The sequence below is a fragment of the Sinohyriopsis cumingii genome, chromosome 6, assembly GCF_028554795.1.
Source record: "Sinohyriopsis cumingii isolate HCF-2022 chromosome 6, ASM2855479v2, whole genome shotgun sequence".
Taxonomy (NCBI): Eukaryota; Metazoa; Mollusca; class Bivalvia; order Unionida; family Unionidae; genus Sinohyriopsis; species Sinohyriopsis cumingii.
This window is the reverse complement of record NC_142966.1, coordinates 145189508-145212526: the sequence shown is the minus strand read 5'-3', so window position 1 is coordinate 145212526 and position 23019 is coordinate 145189508. Positions and strand designations below refer to the sequence as shown.

Below are 23019 nucleotides of genomic sequence, written 5' to 3'. Positions count from 1 at the left end.
TTTGTGTAGCATGCATGCCATAGAAAAATAACATGAAGATACAAAGGCAGAAAACAATTATTTTAATAACAAGAATAAGCCACTAATAAGTACAATACAACACAGCAACATGTAATGCGGATGCAATTTGACTATAGATATTGGTATCACATAAAATGCTATTGCACTATTATCCATGCACAAGCATGGCCAATTCTTTCTTACAAATATGCTCAATATCAAGGAGTAAAATACATTTTTTTCTAAAAAAATTAAACCTGATTATAGGACACACGGTACTAATTATACGGAAGAACTGTGAACCAGTCTAGAAATGGGTGAAGAAATAATAGAGTATTTACTGGTTTGGTGGTCCATAATTGGTTAATAATGAAAATTAAAATTTTAGTCAAAATATCAGTTGAGAGCTTATCCTATATGTAATTTTAAAAAAATATAGACAAATTTCTACTGTTGCAATTTTAGCATTCTTACAGGCTTGACTCAGGAGTACTCAATACTGAAAGTAGCACCTAATTCATTGGTGCAGAATCAATAATATGTGTTTCATGCACATGTATGCAAACAAAATGCCGCGGGTCATATTATGGTGTTCTCCACACATAAGCTTGCACCAAGGTTAGATGTGCATGGAGAATTATAGGTCTCATCATCAGCACCCAGAAATTTTAAATTATTGAATTTTGAATATGATGGTGTTTCCATATGTTTACTATTGGAGTTGAATTAGTACCGTGTGTCCTCTATGGACTTAAATATGACACTTAAAGAAAATGTAACTCATGCATACATATATATAGGTTCTAGTCATTTTGTTATAAAATGTGTCACTGCTCAAGATACGAATTTGAATTATATCTTCCGATTTTTTGTTTTAAAATAGATCTTCACTATGCTACAGTAGAAAATTGTATATGATATTTTAAGTAAAGCCTGGATATATCTACATGACTGTTAGTAACTGAATCATGGAGTAAAAAAAACTGTTATGCCTGTGCTAAACTATCCCGACCGTGCCATCTAGGTTTCACGTTTTCGAATTTTTTTCTTTGCATTTAGAATGTAGAAATTAAGTGCAACAATGTATCCCTTATATCTCATCTATTGGAACAACACATATTCTTTCATTTTAATAAAATAAAGTATAATCAGTACGTTTATTAATGCAAATTCACCTTTATTGTAGAATTGTAAAAATCAGTAAATACTATATGGTCTTTTGGAATCAGAATCAAAGACGAACTGAACGAGAATCATGGCCTAAAACTCCCACATAAACTTTATTCTTTGCTCGCTGTTCATTTTTATATTTGCATTGAACGTGCACACCAAAAGGAACTAAAACTGATGATAGCAACACACGTCAGAAATATGGATGCGACGTTCCCATCGATTATGGAGCTGCAACGTATCACCCGTTCATACGCCGCCGCAAGTTAGAAGTCTTTAATACTTTATTGAAATGAGGTCCGACATAACATGTGAATATTTATTCAGTTAGGTCCTTTTTGATAGATAGAAGTATTTTCTTTAATACATGTTCCTGTTACAGAAGATATTTTCTAGAAATTATTAATCGGAAGACAGATGAAATTTAAGTTATCAAATGTATCATCGTTAAACTTTTTTATTCGTTTGAAAACGTGGATAACATTTGCAATAAGATATTATCGTTCTTTCACTTAGTTTCATTCTTCACTATCAATCATCCTGAAAATTAGTTATGCAAATGTGTAAGAAAATAGATACGCGGATAAATATAACAGCACCAGCTATCCAACAGACGTTCATGATTCAAATATATATTCTATTTTGGTAAGTTTAGTTTAGAAATATATGCAGAGTTTCGCTCTGTGGACACGTGCCTAGCCCTGTATGTGAAAAACAATACCTTTCACGCATCTTCCATATTTGCGAGCTGTGCTCTGTTGTAAAAGATAAAATAGACAACAGGCAGCCAAATAAATTTCATTTAAATGACTATTTGTCATCGAAAATATGACCTGTAAATTCTAATCAGTTTCATATACGTCCGAATTTCGGATTATTTTCCTTTTGCTAGTATAGCGTTATTTATTCAAAAAGGACCATACCTTCCGTCAGCAGTGTCCCTATCTTCCAGTTAGCTTTACCAACTATAAATGTCTAAGTATTTATATATGCAACTATTGTTCTTTGTTTTGTTTATTTTGAAACATGAAATTAATTATAGGTTATCAGTACATCGCTTCAAGGAGTATAGAAGGTGGAATCTAACGGAAGCAGCATTGCTGGACGAAAACATCACACATATATACTTTATTTACTTCATATTATCTTCCAAACGTTCATTAACCATGTGCACCAAAGTAAAATGATTTTCGAAAATGGTTCTCAAAGCTCGATGCTAGGGCGACTTCAGTTACGACAATATCTAGCTACAAAGAAATATATTATCCGAAAAACCGCAAAATTTTAATACGTTAGTGAAAAGCAGATTCAAACATCACGTCACATTAATTTACAAGGATATTCTATGAATATTAACCCAGCTTCAGTACTCTTTTATAGAGCGGTGTATTCTCTCCATTATATGTGTCACTATTGCAGATTGCTAGACATTATTAATCTCTGATAAATATATATACTGCCTGATTCGCTTGTGTTTGTTCCGTCGTTATCAATCATCCCGTTGGATTCATTTTGGTAGTCCCTTACTTTGATAGTTTATAAGAGAAACGTACGAGAGATGTCTTAGGAGACCATATAGTCAAGGAGCTAGCACATACGCTGCCAATCGGGAAAAATGATATAAAAAAGTCTTTCTTAAGATCTCCCGTACCTTGTTACCGCACATCCATGTTATGTTTGTGAGCAAGAAACGTGTTAATATCTTTAAAACATGTTGTACTTGTTTTAATATTTTAATTGACTCACTCCTGCGAAATAAAGGCTAACAGAATGTCACACAAAGGACTATAAAGTATGAATAAAAATAAGTTTTGAAAATAATTTGCATTTCAGTACTATATTGTGCTACCATATTTTTATTTGTTTTATGTTTACATTTATTATCCGAGGACCGTTTCAGACGGCTATTTTCAATGATGTGTTTCCCGAAATTGTAAATAAACAGGAAACAAAATAAAGTTGAAAACAAACACATGGATAGCTTAATAAAAACGTATGAAGTTCAATGTGGGAAATATAACATAAATGTAAAAAGTTCAGAGATCATCAGTGGTTTCAGCTGTAAAATCTCATGTCAATATGGCGTTGGGGATTCGATGGTTGTGCTAGAGTCTGTCGCGTCAAGACCATCGCAAGTAGAACTAACACTCTTCATGTTAATCATATCTACGGAATCGACATATTTTGCCTGTTCAGTATTACGTTATTGTATAGAATTTATCAGTCCACCCAGTACAAATATACTTCATTCCTTTTTCTTATTTCACAACTATGATAAGATACCAATAAAGACTGGACCAAAATCAAAGGAATTATGACGCCTTAACTGGAGTATTGTTACATTTCATTCTCGTCTAGTACTGCAATAAATTTATTTGACTGATAAGACATACATGAATCGGTTTATTGTCACGAAATTCATTCTACTTTACAAGCTTCAATCCTATTTATCACTGTTTTGGCAGATATTACTTTCATAAACCTATAGTTTTCTATAAATAATTTTAAGACCTTGATTTATGTTGTACGAGCATTATCTGCAAGAATTATAATTGTAATTATACGAAATGTTCTTTTATTACTATGATTAGAATGTAGTTAAATATATCGTGCATGGGAATGAAAGTATTTCTGGACTAAATTTGAGGATGTTAGAAGGGAATTCTCCTTTCTTGATATGGATATACGTTTGCAACATATTTTAAGATACTTGAATCCCTCCTGCATAATGATCTGGGGTCTCATATTAGGACAGATGTTCCTTGTTTGTCTTCGCATAATTGGACATCGGATAAAAATATGCCGTCGTACTATTATCATATTATAAGGCAGATAAAAACATATAGTCGCATAATTGACCAATGAAACATGATATACCGGTGTACAATACAGAAACAAATCTATAGTTGGTGTTTCATAATAGATCAGTAGATCAAAGCCTATTGTATTGCTTCAAGGAACAGACGGAACCCAGTTTGTTCAAAACTTAGCTATAGGCGGCTATAAATGATGATTATTAGATGTACATGTTTCCCATATCACTACAAAATACCATATAAGAAATGAAGAGTAAATATTGAATCAAAATCCAAATTAAGAGGCCGCAAAAAAAAGCTACAAATCATGACCGGCGATGTAATTGTGCAAGGTGATAGTGATACTAAGCCAATTAGCAGACAACTTTGTATAATAAACATCTACTTTTCTAGAAATATTATTAAGATTTTTCATTACGTATTGGGTAAAAGAATTAGGATTGAAACTAAACAAATGCTTTTATAACTATGCGTATAATGCTTTGATGCATATCATGCATACGAATGAACGTATTTCTGGACTAAATTTAGCTAAGATTGTCCTAGCTAGTGTTTGAGAATGCTAGAAAGTAAATCTCCTTTCCTGAAATTGATAGACTTTTCCAGCAGATTTGAAGATATTCCAATGTCTCCTGCAAACATATTTAAGATGCGGTCAAGCGTTTATCTGCGTCTCCAATGATCTGGGGTCGCATAATAGCCCGGAATTTCCTAGTCTGTCGTCGCATACATGGACTGCAGATACGAAAGTACCGTCAAATTATTAACCGGCTGTTCAGGCACATTGGCGCATAATTGGCCAGCACATTATAACGTACCGGTGCATCATAAACCAACACATCTATGTTTGCTGTCAGATCAAAACCTATTATATTGCTTCCATATATAATTTAAAGAGGATAATGCGGACCTCAATTTTGTTCAATTTTGTGTAATAATCAGCTACAATAGGTGAATATTAGATGTACCTTTTCCCCATATCACTATCAAATACCATACCAAAAATGAATTTTATATTGGAAAACAAATAATAATCAGTTTAAAGGGCCTCGAAATAGTATTGGTATATCAAATTGTGATTTGCCCATGGCGTATGAATACGCATAATGAAGATGTTTTTATAGCTATTGTACTCTCTGAACATGGATATGAATTTCTTGTAATATTACATTTAAAAAGGAAAGAATAACAAGATAATGATTTTCTTGTGAAATATTTTTATAGAAACTAACATTTTTATACAAAAAATCAACAATACTCAATTCAGGAAATAAATATTATTGAGCTCCACCCTGTGTCGTCTCCTGTCATCTCTGTCAACACTGCTGTTTCTAGTCTCTCCGTCTGGCAGAAATAAAACATTGCAACTCTGTGGAAAAAAGAAAACAATGACATCAGATAGAGAGCAAGATAATGAAGCAACATTTAATCTACTAAACTGTGAGTTAATTGGAGAATTTGATAGAGACATGGCTGAGACATTTGTAAATGAAAATGATCATTGTGTTAGGGAAGATAGATTTGTACACCGTGAGCCTGAGGATATACTGAAATTTATTGAAAAGTAAGCAGAATGCAAACACTTTGAAAAGACACTTTTTGATGTAAGGCTAGTGTCAGAATTCTTGCAAATAAAAAAAATGAATTCAGAAAGTTAGACAAGATACACCCATCTGAACTTGGTCAGCACCTGGTTTGTTTTATACTCAGTGTTAGGAGAAAAATTGGATCGGAATTTGAACCGAACAGCTTAAGAAGCATCATCAGCTCCATTGATCGCTTTCTTAAAATCTAGAAATATGCAAGTACAATCATGAGATGAACAAACACAAATTTTGCATTAAAAGGGAAGCTCTTCTGGCTAAGCAAAAAAGATTTAAAATCTAAAGGAATAGGAAATAAACCCAATCGGAGTCAACCGATCACAGATGAAGAAATAAATGCTTTGTATAATAAAAAACTAATGGGGATGGAAACACCTGAAGCCATTGTTAACATATTGTGGTTTAACAACTCTGTACATTTTGGTTTGAGGGGAGTGACTGAACATTACAATCTGAAATGAGGTGATGTTACACTAAAGAAAGCGACAAACCAAAAATGGTTTAGGAAACAAGTCGATGGAATTAACAAACTTGGATGCTTCATGAAAAAAAAGAAAGAGAAGGCAAATATTACAAAGAGAGAAATTAACAAACACAAGTAGCCAAGTAGCCGCAAGTACTTAATTCAGAAGTTAAGAGACAAAAACGTTCTCCCAACTGATGTCATGCAAATTTCTGGCCACAAAAACGTGCAGTCTATAAACAGTTACTAAAACATTAGTGAAAAACAACAACAGACGTACTCCAATTACCTGAGCAACTCCTGCCACCCAAGTAATGATGATATCAACCCCCACCCCCACAACAAAGAAATTTCCAACTGCACAGCAGCAGACTGCAGTATATCAAGTTCCCAAACGTGTAATATTCAGAAGAATACAATTATCAGCAACCCATTCTACAGATCAAATATCTCCGTACAAAATATGTTTGTTATGAACCTAAAGGAAAACATGAACGAGATCCTTAACCGGGTCAACTTCTTTCAAACAGGCGAATTCTCAAACAGGCCCACACAGCGTAAAAGTAGGAGAATTACTGAAAGTGACACTGACAGTCAGTAGGAATAGCGAAATAGGGACATAAACGATATCAGTGAAATGTGGTTAAGGTTAAATTGTTTAACTACCTATTGTTCCTTCATTATTTTGATGTTGTTTGGCTCGAATCGTACTGTTCTATAGATGCAAATGGCCGCCCTGTTACTGTTCATGACAACGAACGCTGCAAATTCAATGTTTGCGTTCACATTAATAAAACAAAATCTGAATGTTGACTATCAGCCTTGAGTTTTCATTTCATAAATATTGCTAAAGGAAACATATATAAATTAATATGAATGAAGTGTACAGGAAATTATGAATAACTACAGAACTTCTTTTTTGAGCGCACATTCATGCGAGGGTTTGTGAAGAGTTCACTCCCTTAAAGTGCGCTGTTTGTGGCCGTCAGTTTTATCTCCCATATAAAATGAAAACTATGATGTGGTATAAATAAAATATATGTATAGTATGTACGCTGTATCAATTTATACCACTCGTTGTATACATTTTTCATTAAAAGGAAACTCGGGCAAGCCTCGTTTCCTTATAATGAAAATGTTATACATCTCGTGGCATATCATTGGCACAGCGTACATACTATACATATATTATATATATATATATATATATATATATATATATATATATATATATATATATATATATATATATATATATATATATATATATATATATATATATGTCTGTTTAAATATACAGAATACAGCTTGGATTGCAAACTTTTAAATCGATTTATCAGGAAATCATATCAGAAATAAAGCAGAGAAAGCAATGTTTCTCTCTGGATATTTCCATGTCCTTGATTCAACGGTTTCTTCCAAATCGATTAGCTGATAGAAGATGATACATACTTACATGCAGTTTTGCATCTAAATATACATAAGGGCCACGTTCTAAGTGTTTATTATATCTATCTATGTATCTGTCTACCTCTCTCTCTCTCTCTCTCTGTATATATATATATATATATATATATATATATATATATATATATATATATATATATATATATATATATATATATATATATATGTCTGCTTAAATAGACATAATACAGCTTGTATTGCAAACTTTTAAACCGATTTATCAAGAAATCGAATCAGAAATAAAGTAGAGAAAGCAATGTTTTGCTCGGGACATTTGCACGTCTTTGATTCAAAGGTTTTTATCCAAATTGTTAACCGATAGAAGATGAGAAATACATATTTCTGTCATCACGAAAAAGAATGAGAAAAGTAAGAACTAATATCTCACTCCGTGTCTCTCCACAATCACACCTCCTATACATTAAATAGGGCATTTAAAAACATTACATCGGTAAATGCATATTTTTAATTTGCAATTAATCAGAGACGCTTTAAAATTATGTACAGAACTGTCTTAATATATCTAAATGACAGTCATTTGCTAAATGATGACAAAGTTTCCAAATCCTTTGCAAAAGTAATCAGATTGATATCAAGTATATTAGTGTCTGGAATCAACAGTATTATCGAACACAAAATAATTGTAACCATGTTTTATGAAACATTTTGTATTTGTTTTTCTCTCCAAAGTACTGCTGAACTAAATCACAAATAAATTGGATTAGAGTTTATAACATCATTTCTATGCAGCAATTTTAAAATAACTGTCTTGATGTTTGCATAGAAAGAGTTTCTTGTTGGCGAGGTGCTATCATGTGCAATTGTTATATAAAATCTATACCCTTTATTATGAAAATATTACTTAACGATGTGCGCCAAGCTGGAACCTTAAGATTGAAATGAAATAAATACCAAGTATATTGTAACTTGTTACTGTAACTTTGAGTTTGTGGACGATGTATCTTACACTACAAATAAAGAGCACACTATACTGTTTCTTTTATCGTCGTTCCTTTTCTATTCGTTTCTGATTTACTTTCTTCTCGAAAATGTATTATTTATATGCCAGTATCTTGCAGACAATGCAATGCAGATCTGATTATGATTAATGAGTAACGTCATTTATACGTGCGAGGTAAATAATGTGATCAATGCAAATTTGATTCATTTTCTCATAAAATATTTTGCAACTAAAAAGACGAATTTAAATTGAGCCATCTTGCGATATACGGTTTTCTTTATCACTACTTAAATTCATGGCAAAATGACATGTAAATCCCGGCTTATGTCGACTCGGCTTGTGTAGCATTATTTTCACTCAACAATTGATAAAAGTACTTCCTCCATGCAGTTTGAATATTCCTTTGTTATTAAACATCAATTCTCTTTTGAGGAATCATATTTAACAAACAGACATGCAGGATATATATTCAATTAAAAAACACTTATACAACATCGGTTTCCTGTGCGACACATTGAAATAGAAACTTTAAAGATAGTTCGAAACCTTAAAGAATAGTAGCGAGAAGGACATCTACATTTCTCGCATTTTTTTGTAATCCTCTATCTTTTATGCTTGAATTTATGACAGAATGTAAGGGTTGTTTTCATAAAGACATTAATAACGCTAGGGTCATAACCAGACGGGGATCATACATATAAATGCATATTTTATGAACCATTTTCACAAACGATCTTTTAAAAATGATTAGCCATTGATAAAGAATTAAAATCCATTTTTGTAGGGTATAGAAATGGAAAACAAACTTTATACCCGTTTTATATCCTCTATTGATAGAAAGAGTGTTTCCTCCTTTGGATAAAATAAAGTTTACATGAGTATCTTTATACACGGCCAAATCGCCTTTATTGTAGCATTGTAAAATATTATAAAATAATGCTTGGTCCTTTAGAATAAAGAAGTGTGCTATTACAAAATGACTCAGAGCTTCCAAGTGAACGTTTTCTTTGCAAGCTGTTCATCGTTTTAACCAACGTTGAATGTGAACGCTAATAGGAAAGAAAACTGATTTTTGCAACACACTTTACATTTAACTTGACATAAGGTGACACAATTTATATGTGAATATTTATTGAGCTCTTTAAGTTATGTTTGATAGATCCATGTATACTCAATATATTTTAATATTAATGTAGTTTCTTTAGGAATTTATCAAAGACAGACAAAATTTAAATTCTCAAATGTATTATCTTTAAAGATACGGGCTGTGTTAAAAAATTAAAACCTTATTATAATACATTACCAATCGATCATATTCTTTAATTCTTCACTATCAATCATCATGTCAGTGTGTAAGAAAACAAACCAGTGGATAGGTATAAAAGCACCGGCTATTGAACAAGCCATCACTGCCACTTCAAACTCCGAGACGAAATTAGAGCTCCTTGTTACCACACATTGAGGTAAGTAAAAGTATTCGGCAAATTACTTGGCGTTCATGATTTAAACGTATAATGTGCTGGGAAAAGTTTACTTTCGATACAACTGTGCAGTGTTGCTCTGTGGTCGCATGAAAAACTATATCAATGTCAAGAATCTTATTAACATCCTGCATATTTGAAAGTTGTGATCCCTGTTAAAAGAGGAAGTAGACAATATATACGCATACCAATGTCTTTCAAATGAACATCGGGTAATGAAATTATCGCCTCTAAATTTCTTATGAATGTAAGATACTGCAATCTCTGGTATAGCATTGTTTATTCAAGACGGACCATACCTTCGAACAGCTGTATCCGTATCTTGCTTTTCCCGTCAGCAACGATTAATATCAAAAGTTATAAAATGCCAAAATGAGATCAATATGATTCGCGCAAACGGCGTTAATAATATCGATGCTAGGTTATCTTCATATATGTCAACAAAAAGCTATAAGTAGCATCCTGTCCGGAGAAATGTCAAGTTTGGGTGTTTTATTACGCTAGTGAAACGTTTTGTGAAATATCACTTTACAGTACTTGATACGGGTAATATATGACTGACCAATGACTCAGCGTCTTCGGCCTTCTTTGATAGAGCTGTGTATTCTCATTAAACAGCGGTAAACAATTTTAATCTCGATAATAAAGACTGCAACTATTCATTCGCTTGTGTTTGTTTCGTCATCATCAATTTGTCCGTTGGACTCAATTTGACAGTCTGTATAAGATAGGTCTAAGAGGACCATCGAATCCACAAACGAGCACAAAAACTGCCAAAGTAGGTCGTTCTTTATATCTCCTGTACCTTGTTACCGTTATCAGAACTGTTATATTTGTGAACAATACGTGTGTTTATCTCCTAACTATAGCTTTGTACATGTTTTGCGTATTTAATTGACACATTGCATATGAAATAAAAGATAACTGTATATAGCACATATGAGTAATGATTGTGATTTAACATAATTATAGAAAATCATAATAGATTACATTTCAATGCTATGTTATACTTCCATATATTGCATTTCTTTTATATTTACATCTCCTATTGCGGGCTTCATTCAGGCATCTCGTTCTAAAGATACTTTTCCACAGAACAGTAAATCGTCGGGCAACAGAGTAGTAGGGATTATACGTGATTGTCCGTGAGAAGAAACCCATGAATAACGTTAAATACATATGAAATTCAAAGTGGGATATCGAAAATAAATTTATCAGGTTCAGAGCTTTGCACAAAATGAAACTTGATTTTAAAGGAATATAAACTTTTGTTGATAACGGATTCGTCTGCATTCGTTATCATACGTTAATTGGTGTCTATTAAAATAAGGCATGTCATTTACTGTGAATTTAATTTTGTTGGGCAGACGAAAATGAAGGCTGTACTAGTTCTCCTAGCTTGCATGGTTTGTGCCATCGTAGCCCTCCCACAAAGTGGATACAGCGGCTTCAGTGGATTTGGTGGATACAGCGGTGGACTCCCCTGGGGATTTGGCGGTGGATATGGTAGATATGGTGGGCTTTGGGGTGGACAAGGAGGTTGGGGTAAATTCCCTCACATCAAACCCCGGGCTAAGTAAGAACTACTACTCTTCATCTTTGACTTTTATATCATATATTAGAGATTTAACCTAATGGGTTTGTTCATCATTAGGTTCTTCACTACAATGTCTTCTGAGTCGCTGTACATCTGAACTCTTAAACTTCGAAGTAGTCACATAATCGCTTTCGGAGTTCATATTAGTAGATAATTATTAATATTGAATGGAGCTTAAGAATCCAGCCAGCACATGTTCACTTTATTCTCATTTTTATTTTACAGCTATTAACAGGAAAAGCTACTCATAAAAACTGGATCACAATCTGAGGAAATAAGACGCCGTACTTGGAGTAATGTTACAGTCGCATTCTTATCTAGTACCCCAATAAATTATTTGACTGATCAAAGATACCTGAATTGTTTTTGTCATGATATTCATTCCACTCTACAAGCTTCAATCTCTCATTATCAGTTTTAGCTGACAACCTTGTGTGATAAACCTCTACTTTTCTAGAAATATTGTTTAGATTTTTCATTACGTATTGTGTAAAAGAATTAGAATTGAAACTAAACAAATGCTTTTATAACTATGCGTAGAATGCTCGGAAGTATATCCTGCATGCGAATGAACGTATTTCTGGACTGAATTTAGCTAAGATTGTCCTAGCTGTTGTTTGAGAATATTAGAAAGTAAATCTCCTTTCCTGAAATTGATAGACTTTCCCAGCAGATTTGAAGATATTCCAATGTCTCCTGCAAATATATTTAAGATGCGGCCAAACGTTTATCTGCGTCTCCAATGATCTGTGGTCTCATAATAGCCCGGAATGTTCTAGTCTGTCGTCGCATATATGAACTGCAGATATGAAAGTACCGTCGGACTATTAACCGGCAGTTCAAGCACATTGTCGCATAATTGGCCAGCACATTATAACGTACCAGTGCATAGTAAACCAACATATCTATGCTTGTTGTCCCGTAATATATTGGTTGATCAAAACCTATTATATAGCTTCCATATATAATTTAAAGAGGATAATGCAGGCCTCACTTTTGTTCAACTTTGTGATATAGTCAGCCACAAAAGGTGAATATTATATGTACATTTTCCCCATCTTACTATTAAATACCATACCGAAAATGAATATTATATTGGAATAAAAATAAGAAAATAATAATAAAGAGCCTCAAAATGGAAAGGTATAATGTTTTGGCTAAATATCATGACCAGTTATGTAATTGTGCAAAGCGATAGTGAACATGCTTCGATGGTGTTCATTTCTTTCCATTCTAGCCAACTCTTAAAATCATCGTATTTCGCTACCGGCATAAAGTGAAATAAAACTGGACCACGTGTAAAAGCACTGTATCGGGAGCCGACTCAGTTCTCATAGTAATGTTGCTATGCAAGTTTAGTAGCTGAAACTGTAGGGAGAGAATACAATCCCATATGACGAAGATGAAACAGTGGAGGAGACAGCTACCAAGAATAAAGACATAATGCAAATTATTAGAAATCGAGAATTAAAATGTAAGTAGAAATGAAACAAGAAATAACAAGTCTTACCCAAGATCAACGAACAATAAACCATACGACGGAGGAACCTCTCTATGCGGATCTGCATGGAATACGGAAAACTAAGGACCGAACATCAATGAGATGTACAGGGATCCAGGATTCCCAGCCAAGTGCTCATATGTCATCAGATAATGACAATGAGAATATTCAGATCTTGGGATATACATCTTCGAAATCAATTAGCAAATTATTTCGGCCTTCTCCATATGTGAATGAAGGAAACACAATGAAATAGCACAACACTGTTGTGACAGGATTGTAACCGAATGAATATTTAGACCAGGTGAAGACAACTCAGTGTGAGCGAATGAAAGTTCATGAAATTAAGATATTTACGACAACACATGCACAAGTAGGCTAAAATCTCATACGCTACATATAAAACTATCATGCTGAACATGTTATGAAAGGAAAAGAGATTCATATATACAAACATGAGTATGGATCATATAAATATACGATACAAAGATATGATCATAGGTCATACCTGCTCGATATATATATATATATATATATATATATATATATATATATATATATATATATATATATATATATATATATATATATATATATATATATATATATATATATATATATATATATATATATATATATATGAACAAATAAGCATGGTCCATGCAATCACATGTTCTTGTCAACGCAGTAATGCAGTTTGCCCTTATGCAGAGTTGGGAATTCATATCACTATTCTTTGTCCTCCTCCAAAATCTGATGTTCCTACTCTTACACATCCAGTCATCTAGTAACAGATACACTGTCGGTTGAATTTAGTTCAATGGTTACGCTACCACACTGCAGGTCAGGCCGTTACTATTCTGGTTCTTTCAGCCCATCCATCCAGCTATAAATATCCCGAGCTGGTCAGAATAAGAAATAAACTTATTGCAGAGAGGAAATCCATAAATACACGCTACCATATATGTTACGTCAATATAATGTCCCCAACGATGAATTTTAATAGACCAATAATTTTCTAGTGTTTTATATCCGAAGAATAAAATGTAAAGACGGTATATTGATGGGAATCATTTAAAATATATATACGCTTGCATTTGGCTTGTATATTATTTACCACTTACCCCTATGGCTGTAGTAAGTCGTACGATTATTGTCACTCCTTGACAAGATCCAAGCGATCAGTGTTTTGCCTAAGACAATACGTCTTTTATTAATATATAAAAATGTACAAGACCAGTGGTAAAATATATGTGCACATCGTAGTGATGAGTATATCGTCGCGATAGACCTACGACGAGATGCATGTTTTGCACTGTCACCATACAAAACGTGAACCACCTTAGATAACACGATATGCATCTAAGAAACCAATTACACAATTTGTTCTAAAGCATGACCAAATTATGTTCTTGCCTTATTCCTTATTCCGTGAAAACTGTTCTGATCCATCTATTTTAGATTTTGAAAATATCCGACTCATCGAATCTGTATTGTTTTGAGAAACGGAATGTCGCCCTTTAATCCCAAAAACACCATGAAATTCACCCAATTATCAGAATAAACTTGGATATTGGAGACTTTATAACAAGTTTTACCAAACTGAAGGAAATGATAAATTAAGAGACATATAAAAAAATAACAGACATAAAGAGTTCTCACATATCAAAAATGGAATCTAAAGTCCAAATAAAAACAGCACGTGACTGAAGTATTCAAACATATACATTGAAATATAATAATTTCCCAAACTAATTATGTTCTTTCTTTTAACGAGGAAGATTATTTTGGTACATAATGTGAAATGCTTATACAAAGATTGGGGTGAAATTGATAGCCAAATGTTCAATATTCTATATCTTTTGTTTAAATTCATGTATGGCCAGCACCATTTGATGATGTTAGTGATACCGAAATTTGATATTGAAGGAAGACATTACATGGAATCTCAAGAAGCATACAAAGTTATCGAAATTGTGTTTGTTAATATTTTTGTAAGCCGTGGTTGATTAAAGGGTTAGAAATAAATACAAGATAGGATTGAAGGAAAACAGGAAGAAGATTCAATTAAATGTTTCTATGAATCAAAATTATTACGTTTATTTATGTTATGGGTTTTTTGTGTTGCGTTTTTGTTGAGGCAGGTAGATGGCATATATTAAAATTTAAATTACATTTTAAAAAATCTTACATGGAAGACTTATCGTGTTATTTTTCACGTCTTACTTTAAAATATTCCTCTATCACTGGCAGCATTGTGACATCCTTAAGCAAAGCTCATGAACGTTTAACAAGTTTTTTGTCCAATCACATAACTTTAACACACGTTTTCATCTCAAATGATAATTTAGTTCTTAATTCTTATTAAGTCTTAAAATCTCAGAGATAAGTTTTAACGTAACCTTCCAAACGTCACTGTACGAGAACACTAAAATATGAAACAAAAGTAAACTTTATAAATAAACACATTATGTTTATACAAGTGCAGCTGTCGATGAAGTGTTCATATTAAACGAAATTGAACGTTTGCATTCTTGATGTACAAAGAAATTGTACATTTCTTATGCATCTATGAAAATGAAAGGAAAATTACAAATTCAAGATATAAGAGGTCTAACATCAGTTTATTATTGAGGATGTTTACCATTTAGGATACATCGCCAAAAACCTTTCATTATGGCATTTAATTGCAATCTGTTTTTCACCTTTCACAATGACATGTCACGGTTACCGGACTTTTGCGCATGGTAAAATATGATTCGCATAATGAAGGTTATGGGTTTGGTATCAAGGCTGCAAAAGTCATTCATTGATAACGAATAAAATCAATATTCAATGGACTGAAGTGCTTTTGAAGCTAATTAGTAAAGGTAATGCCAGAAATGATCAAAGTCCATGTCTCAGTGACTTGATTTCCGAGGACTATACGAGCGGAAAGTCACGAAGTTAAGAAACTAGCATATTTAAAATTCTCTTTTGTTCTTTAACACCTTCTAGTGTTGAAGGATAAAATTATTGATACCTAATTCATTTCTTTTCTCAAATAAGTTGAAAGTTCGTTCCCTATTTGGCATAATTATATCTTGGTGGTGACTGACTGGTATTTAAGAATCCGTAAATTTGTATTCGCTCTTAGAAAGAAATCTTTTGTTCCAAACACATAGCCATATATAGACATTTTGTTGAACATTTACTTTTTGATGTACAAACTCATATCAGTTATGTTGCAAATGCACAATGACATGTAATTAAAAGTGTAGGAAAAGCGATCTTGAGTACCGTCGCCCTGCAACAGGGATTGTATTTCTTTTCTGTTTTCTTTTGATTGAAATTTAAATCACATGTCGTCTAGAACACAAACTTTACTTTGGTTTGAAGTAATTCATTAAAAAATATTGCAGGTGGATTCAGTATTAACTTATTATTCCCATACACGTGTCGTTATTCGTAAACCGCATGTCAACTCTCAAGATATGAGTTTTGCGTAGGCATAAAATGACAGGTGCTGCAGATGTGTTATAAAATAAAAATATTAGCAATTACCATTATTTGCATCTGAGACACATATTCCAACATAAGATTAATTTTGACATTAAAGAGTATTATGGGTAATCTCCAAGCATACTCATGCATTTACATGAACTTAAAAACTAAACAGTTTGAAAACGTCGTCAAAGTTCCTACAGTATCTTATCGATTAAGCACATTTTCATCAACCCCATCCGTGTCATATATTATGTAGGGTAATCAATTCCTTCTTAATATTATAAAACTCTACAGAGTATTATTCAGAATATAAAAGATTTAACTGAAAATACATGTTCTGAAAATAGATGTAAAATGTTTTGTTCTTGCGTCGCCATGGAATACATGAAGATGTGACACACTAATCTCTGAGTCTATATCTTGCGGCATAAATAATTGTGTATAAAATAAATAAGATGCATAAATATATACTAATAGGAAAGCTAAATAATATATACAGATAGTTCTTAAATGCACGAATATGAGAATATTGTCTTTCCGTGGGATAATATTCATATTTCACTCGCTTATGTTTGATTGTTCTGTCATTGGATCACAATCAATGGTACCGTTGAAACTATTTCTACCACCAATTTAAATAGAATATTTCAAACATTAATCCTAATGTAAAGTGTATTTTTTCATTTTGGATTGGTCAAGCTTAAATTTTGCCCAGTAAAATAGTTTGATTGCAGATTCTGTTTATGTTGGCAATGTGCGTGTATGGCTTTGGTATCATACATTTTGATGCCTACACTTGGCAATGTGCTGAGAATAAGACTATAAATGAAGACAAATACAATTCAGTTCCTTGCGTCCGATACACGTGATACATTACCAACATCATAACATACGTCAAATTCTAGTTTTATATCATCTTCTGTCGGTGACAAACACCTACTCGCAATGAACGGCGAATATATGTTGACGACATTGAATACTGCAATGTTAGGCGGAAATAAATTGTATATTAATGATTGTTCGAAATAAACATGTTAATATTTATCGCTGACTTGATCGCCGATACGAATTGAACTTTTATTGATCCAACAGTATATTTCGTTCTATCTATATATGTATGGGTCCATGCATTTTTGCATCTAAATATACATAAGGGCCACATTCTTAGTGTTTATAATATCTATCTATGTATCTATTTATCTATATATTTATATATAAATGTCTGCTTAAATATACAGAATACAGCTTGGATTGCAAACTTTTAAATCGATTTATCAAGACATCATATCAGAAATAAAGCAGAGAAAGCAATGTTTCTCTCTGGAAATTTCCACGTCCTTGATTCAATGGTTTCTTCCCAATTGATTAGCTGATAGAAGATGATACATACTTATGTCTCCGTCATCACATCAAGAATGAGAAAAGTAAGAACTAATATCTCACTCTGTCTCTCTCCACAATCACACCTCCTATGCATTCAATAGGGCATTTTATAACATTACATCGATGCATGCATATTTTTAGTGTGCAATTAATCAGAGACGCTTTCAAAAAATGTACAGAACTGTCTTAATATATCTAAATGACAGTCGTTTGCTAAATGATGACAAAGTTTCCAAATCCTTTGCAAAATTAATCAGATTGATATCATGTATATTAGGTTTTGGCATCAACAACAGTATTATCGAACATAAAATAATTTGACCATGTCTTATGAAACATTTTGTATTTGTTTTTCTCTCCAAAGTACTGCTGAACTAAATCTCGTGTAAATTGGATTAGCGTTTATAACATAATTTCTTTGCAGCAATTTTAAAATAACTGTCTCGATGTTTGCATAGAAAGAGTTTCTTGTTGGCCAGGTGCTATCATGTGCAATTTGTTATATAAAATCTATACCCTTTATTACGAAAATATTATTGAACGATGTGCGCCAAGCTGGAACCTTAAGATTGAAATGAAATAAATACCAAATAGATTGTAATTTGTTACTGTAACTTTGAGGTTGTGGACGATGTATCTTACACTACAAATAAAGAGCACAATATACTGTTTCTTTTATCGTCGTTCCTTTTCTATTCGTTTTTGATTTCTTTCTTCTCGAAAATGTATTATTTATATGCCAGTATCTTGCGGACAATGAATCGGATTATGATTAATGAGTAATGTCATTTATACGTGCGAGGTAAATAATGTGATCGATGCAAATTTGATTCATTTTCTCATAAAATATTTTGCAACTCAAAATACGAATTTAAATTGAGCCATCTTGCGATGTACGGTTTTCTTTATCACTACTTAAATTCATGGCAAAATGACATGTAAATCCCGGCTTATGTCGACTCGGCTTGAGTAGCATTATTTTCGCTCAACAATTGAAAAAAGTACTTCCTCCATGCAGTTTGAATATTCCTTTGTTATTAAACATCAATTCTCTTTTGAGGAATCATATTTAACAAACAGACATGCAGGATATATATTCAATTAAAAAACACTTAAAAACATCGGTATCCTGTGCGACACATTGAAACAGAGACTTTGAAAATAGTTCGAAACCTTAAAGAATAGTAGCGAGAAGGACATCTACATTTCTCACATTTTATTTTTATCCTCTATCTTTTATGCTTGAATTTATGGCAGAATGTAAGGGTTGTCTTCATAAAGACATTAATAACGCTAGGGTCATAACCAGATGGGGATCATACATATAAATGCATATTGTATGAACAATTTTCACAAATGAATAATTAGCCATTGATAATATATTAACATCCATTAGTTATCTTCAATGTAATTCTATCGGATATTAAGAACTTTAGGGTCATCAGCAGATAACATTTCATACTTATAAATGCCATATAAGTAGATTATATAATGATGAAAACACAAAGCTAACATAACATATCGCATATTTCCCGTTTTAACCGAGGGCTCGATTTTCTGGTAACAAATATGACTTTGCTCTACCCAAAGGAAGGTGGCCCCTTCAAATTGTCGGATCTTTGGAAGTAATCTTTTTTCATAGGCAGCAATTGCGCGTAGGAATTTGTTATGAGATATTCTTTGAAAAAACGAGTTGACGGTACCCATTGAAGAAACAATCAACATTTACAAAATTCGAAGCAGATCTGCTTGTATCACCCGAGTTAATGGACAATCACAGGTTATGCTACAGCAGATATTTTGATGTGTAATTTTAAGCAAAGCCTGGATATATCTGTTGTACAATCAGAAACTATATCATGGAGTAAAATAAATATATTTGAGCAACTTTGCTAAACTATACCAATCGTGCCATCTAGTTCTCACGCTTTCAATTTTCGAAAAGTATAGAAATGTAAGACACACTTTATACCCGTTCTATATCTTCAATTGATAGAATGAGTGTTTCTTCATTTGGATAAAATAAAGTATACATCATTACCTTTATAGACGGCCAAATCGCCTTTATTGTAGCATTGTAAAATATTAGAAAATAATGCATGGTCCTTTGGAATAAAGAAGTGCGCTATAACGAAATGACTCAGACCTTCCAAATGAACGTTTTCTTTGCACACTGTTCATCGTTTTAACCAACTTGAATGTGAACGCTAATAGGAAAGAAAACTGATTTTTGCAACACACTTTACATTTAACTGGACATAAGGTGACAAGATTTATATGTGAATATTTATTGAGCTCTTTAAGTTATGTTTGATAGATGCATATATACTCAAAACATTTTAATATTAATGTAGTTTCTATAGGAATTTATCAGAAGACAGACAAAATTTAAATTCTCAAATGTATTGTCCTTAAAGAAACGGGCTGTGTTAAAAAATTAAAACTTTATTATAATACATTACCAATCGATCATATTCTTTAATTCTTCACTATCAATCATAATGTCAGTGTGTAAGAAAACAAACCTGTGGATAGGTATAAAAGCACCGGCTATTGAACAAGCCATCACTGCCACTTCAAACTCCGAGACGAAATTAGAGCTCCTTGTTACCACACATTGAGGTAAGTAAAAGTATTCGGCACATTACTTGGCGTTCTTGATTTAAACATATATTGTGCTAGGAAAAGTTTACTTTCGTTACAACTGTGCAGTGTTGCTCTGTGGTCACATGAAAGACTATATCAATAAATTCGTTGTCATGTATTTTATTAACAAAGTCACGCAGGCATCCTGCATATTTTAAAGTTGTGCTCCCTGTTAAAAGAGGAAGTAGACAATAGATAGTCATATCAATGTCTTTAAAATGAAAATCGGGGAATGAAAATAGCGCCTCTAAATTTGTATCAATTTAAGATACTGCAATCTCTGGTATAGCATTGTTTATTCAAGACGGACAATACCTTCGGACAGCTGTATCCGTATCTTGCTTTTACCTTTTGCATCTATTAATATTAAAAGTTATAAACACACCCACACACACGCACACACACACACACACACACACACACACACACACACACACACACACACACACACACTTTAGCGTATTAACAGGAGTGAAGGGCTAACAGTATGTCACTTCGAGAATTTAGTTATAACTTAAGTAGAATGCGGTCATAAAACCTTAAATGTGTACTTTTTATATGCTTGCTATTCATTCTGTTTGAGCTTTTCTTGAAGGTTTTTGCCAAAATGAGAGCAATATAATTCGCGCAAACGGCGGTAATAATCTCGATGCTAGGTTATCTTCGTTTATGTCAACATAAAGCTATAAGTAGCATCCTTTGAGTCGAAATGTCAAGTTTGGGTTTGTTATTACGCTAGTGAAACGTTGTGTGAAACGTTGTGTGAAATATCACTTTACAGTACTTGATACGGTTAATATATGACTATTGACGCAGCGTATTCGGTCTTCTTTGATAGAGCTGTGTATTATCCTTATTTAGCTGTATACAATTTTGATTTCGAGAACGAAGACTGTAACTATTCATTCGCTTGTGTTTGTTTCGTCATCATCAATTTTTCCGTTGGACTCAATGTGACAGTCTGTATAAGATAGGTCTAAGAGGACCATTGAATCCACAAACGAGCACAAAAACTGCCAAAGTAGGTCGTTCTTTACATCTCCTGTACCTTGTTACCGTTTTTAGAACTGTCATATTTGTGAACAATACGTGTGTTTATCTCCTAACTATAGCTTTGTACATGTTTTGCGTATTTAATTGACACATTGCATATGAAATAAAAGATAGCTGTATATAGCACATATGAGTAATGATTGTGATTTAATATAAGTATAGCAATATCATAATAGATTACATTTCAATGCTATGTTATACTTCCATATATTGCATTTTTTTATATTAACATCTCCTATTGCGGGCTTCATTCAGGCATCTAGTTCTAAAGATACTTTTCCACAGAACAGTAAATCGTCGGGCAACAGAGTAGTAGGGATTATACGTGATCGTCCGTGAGAAGAAACCCATGAATAACGTTAAATACATATGAAATTCAAAGTGGGATATCTAAAAGAAGTTTATCAGGTTCAGAGCTTTGCACAAAATGAAACTTGATTTTAAAGGAATATAAACTTTTGTTGATAACGGATTCATCTGCATTCGTTATTATACGTTAATCGGTGTCTATTAAAATAAGGCATGTCATTTACTGTGAATTTAATTTTGTTGGGCAGACGAAAATGAAGGCTGTACTATTTCTCCTAGCTTGCATGGTTTGTACCATCGTAGCCCTCCCACAAAGTGGATACAGCGGCTTCAGTGGATTTGGTGGATACAGCGGTGGACTCCCCTGGGGATTTGGCGGTGGATATGGTAGATATGGTGGGCTTTGGGGTGGACATGGAGGTTGGGGTAAATTCCCTCACATCAAACCCCGGGCTAAGTAAGAACTACTACTCTTCATCTTTGACTTTTATATCATATATTAGAGATTTAACCTAATGTGTTTGTTCATCATTAGATTCTTCACTACAATGTCGTCTGAGTCGCTGTACATCTGAACTCTTACACTTCGAAGTAGTCACATAAACGCTTTCGGAGTTCATATTAGTAGATAATTATTAATATTTAATCATATTAGTAGATAATTATTAATATTGAATGGAACTTAAGAATCCAGCCTGTTCATGTTCACTTTATTCTCATTTTTATTTTACAGCTATTAACAGGAAAAGCTACTCATAAAAACTGGATCACAATCTGAGGAAATAAGACGCCGTACTTGGAGTAATGTTACAGTCGCATTCTTATCTAGTACCCCAATAAATTATTTGACTGATCAAAGATACATGAATTGTTTTTGTCATGATATTCATTCCACTCTACAAGCTACAATCTCTCACTATCAGTTTTAGCTGACAACCTTGTGTGATAAACCTCTACTTTTCTAGATATATTGTTAAGATTTTTCATTACGTATTGTGTAAAAGAATTAGAATTGAAACTAAACAAATGCTTTTATAACTATGCGTAGAATGCTCGGAAGTATATCCTGCATGCGAATGAAC

The 23019-nt window shown here is 32.9% G+C and overlaps 2 long non-coding RNA genes across 3 annotated transcripts; both read left to right on the top strand.

Annotated features, from left to right (window-relative positions):
* The first annotated feature begins 9898 nt into the window (after positions 1-9898).
* Positions 9899-11913, top strand: LOC149798198 (uncharacterized). Its single transcript, XR_016421609.1, has 3 exons — positions 9899-9944; positions 11330-11538; positions 11785-11913. It is a non-coding gene; the product is annotated as an uncharacterized LOC149798198 (long non-coding RNA).
* An 8583-nt stretch (positions 11914-20496) lies between these two features.
* Positions 20497-22799, top strand: LOC149798197 (uncharacterized). 2 transcript variants are annotated; one of them, XR_016421607.1, is made up of 3 exons: positions 20497-20551; positions 22186-22394; positions 22671-22799. It is a non-coding gene; the product is annotated as an uncharacterized LOC149798197 (long non-coding RNA). The 2 variants fall into 2 exon arrangements; XR_016421608.1 differs by having other exon boundaries at positions 20506-20551; positions 22217-22394.
* The last annotated feature ends 220 nt before the right edge of the window (positions 22800-23019 follow it).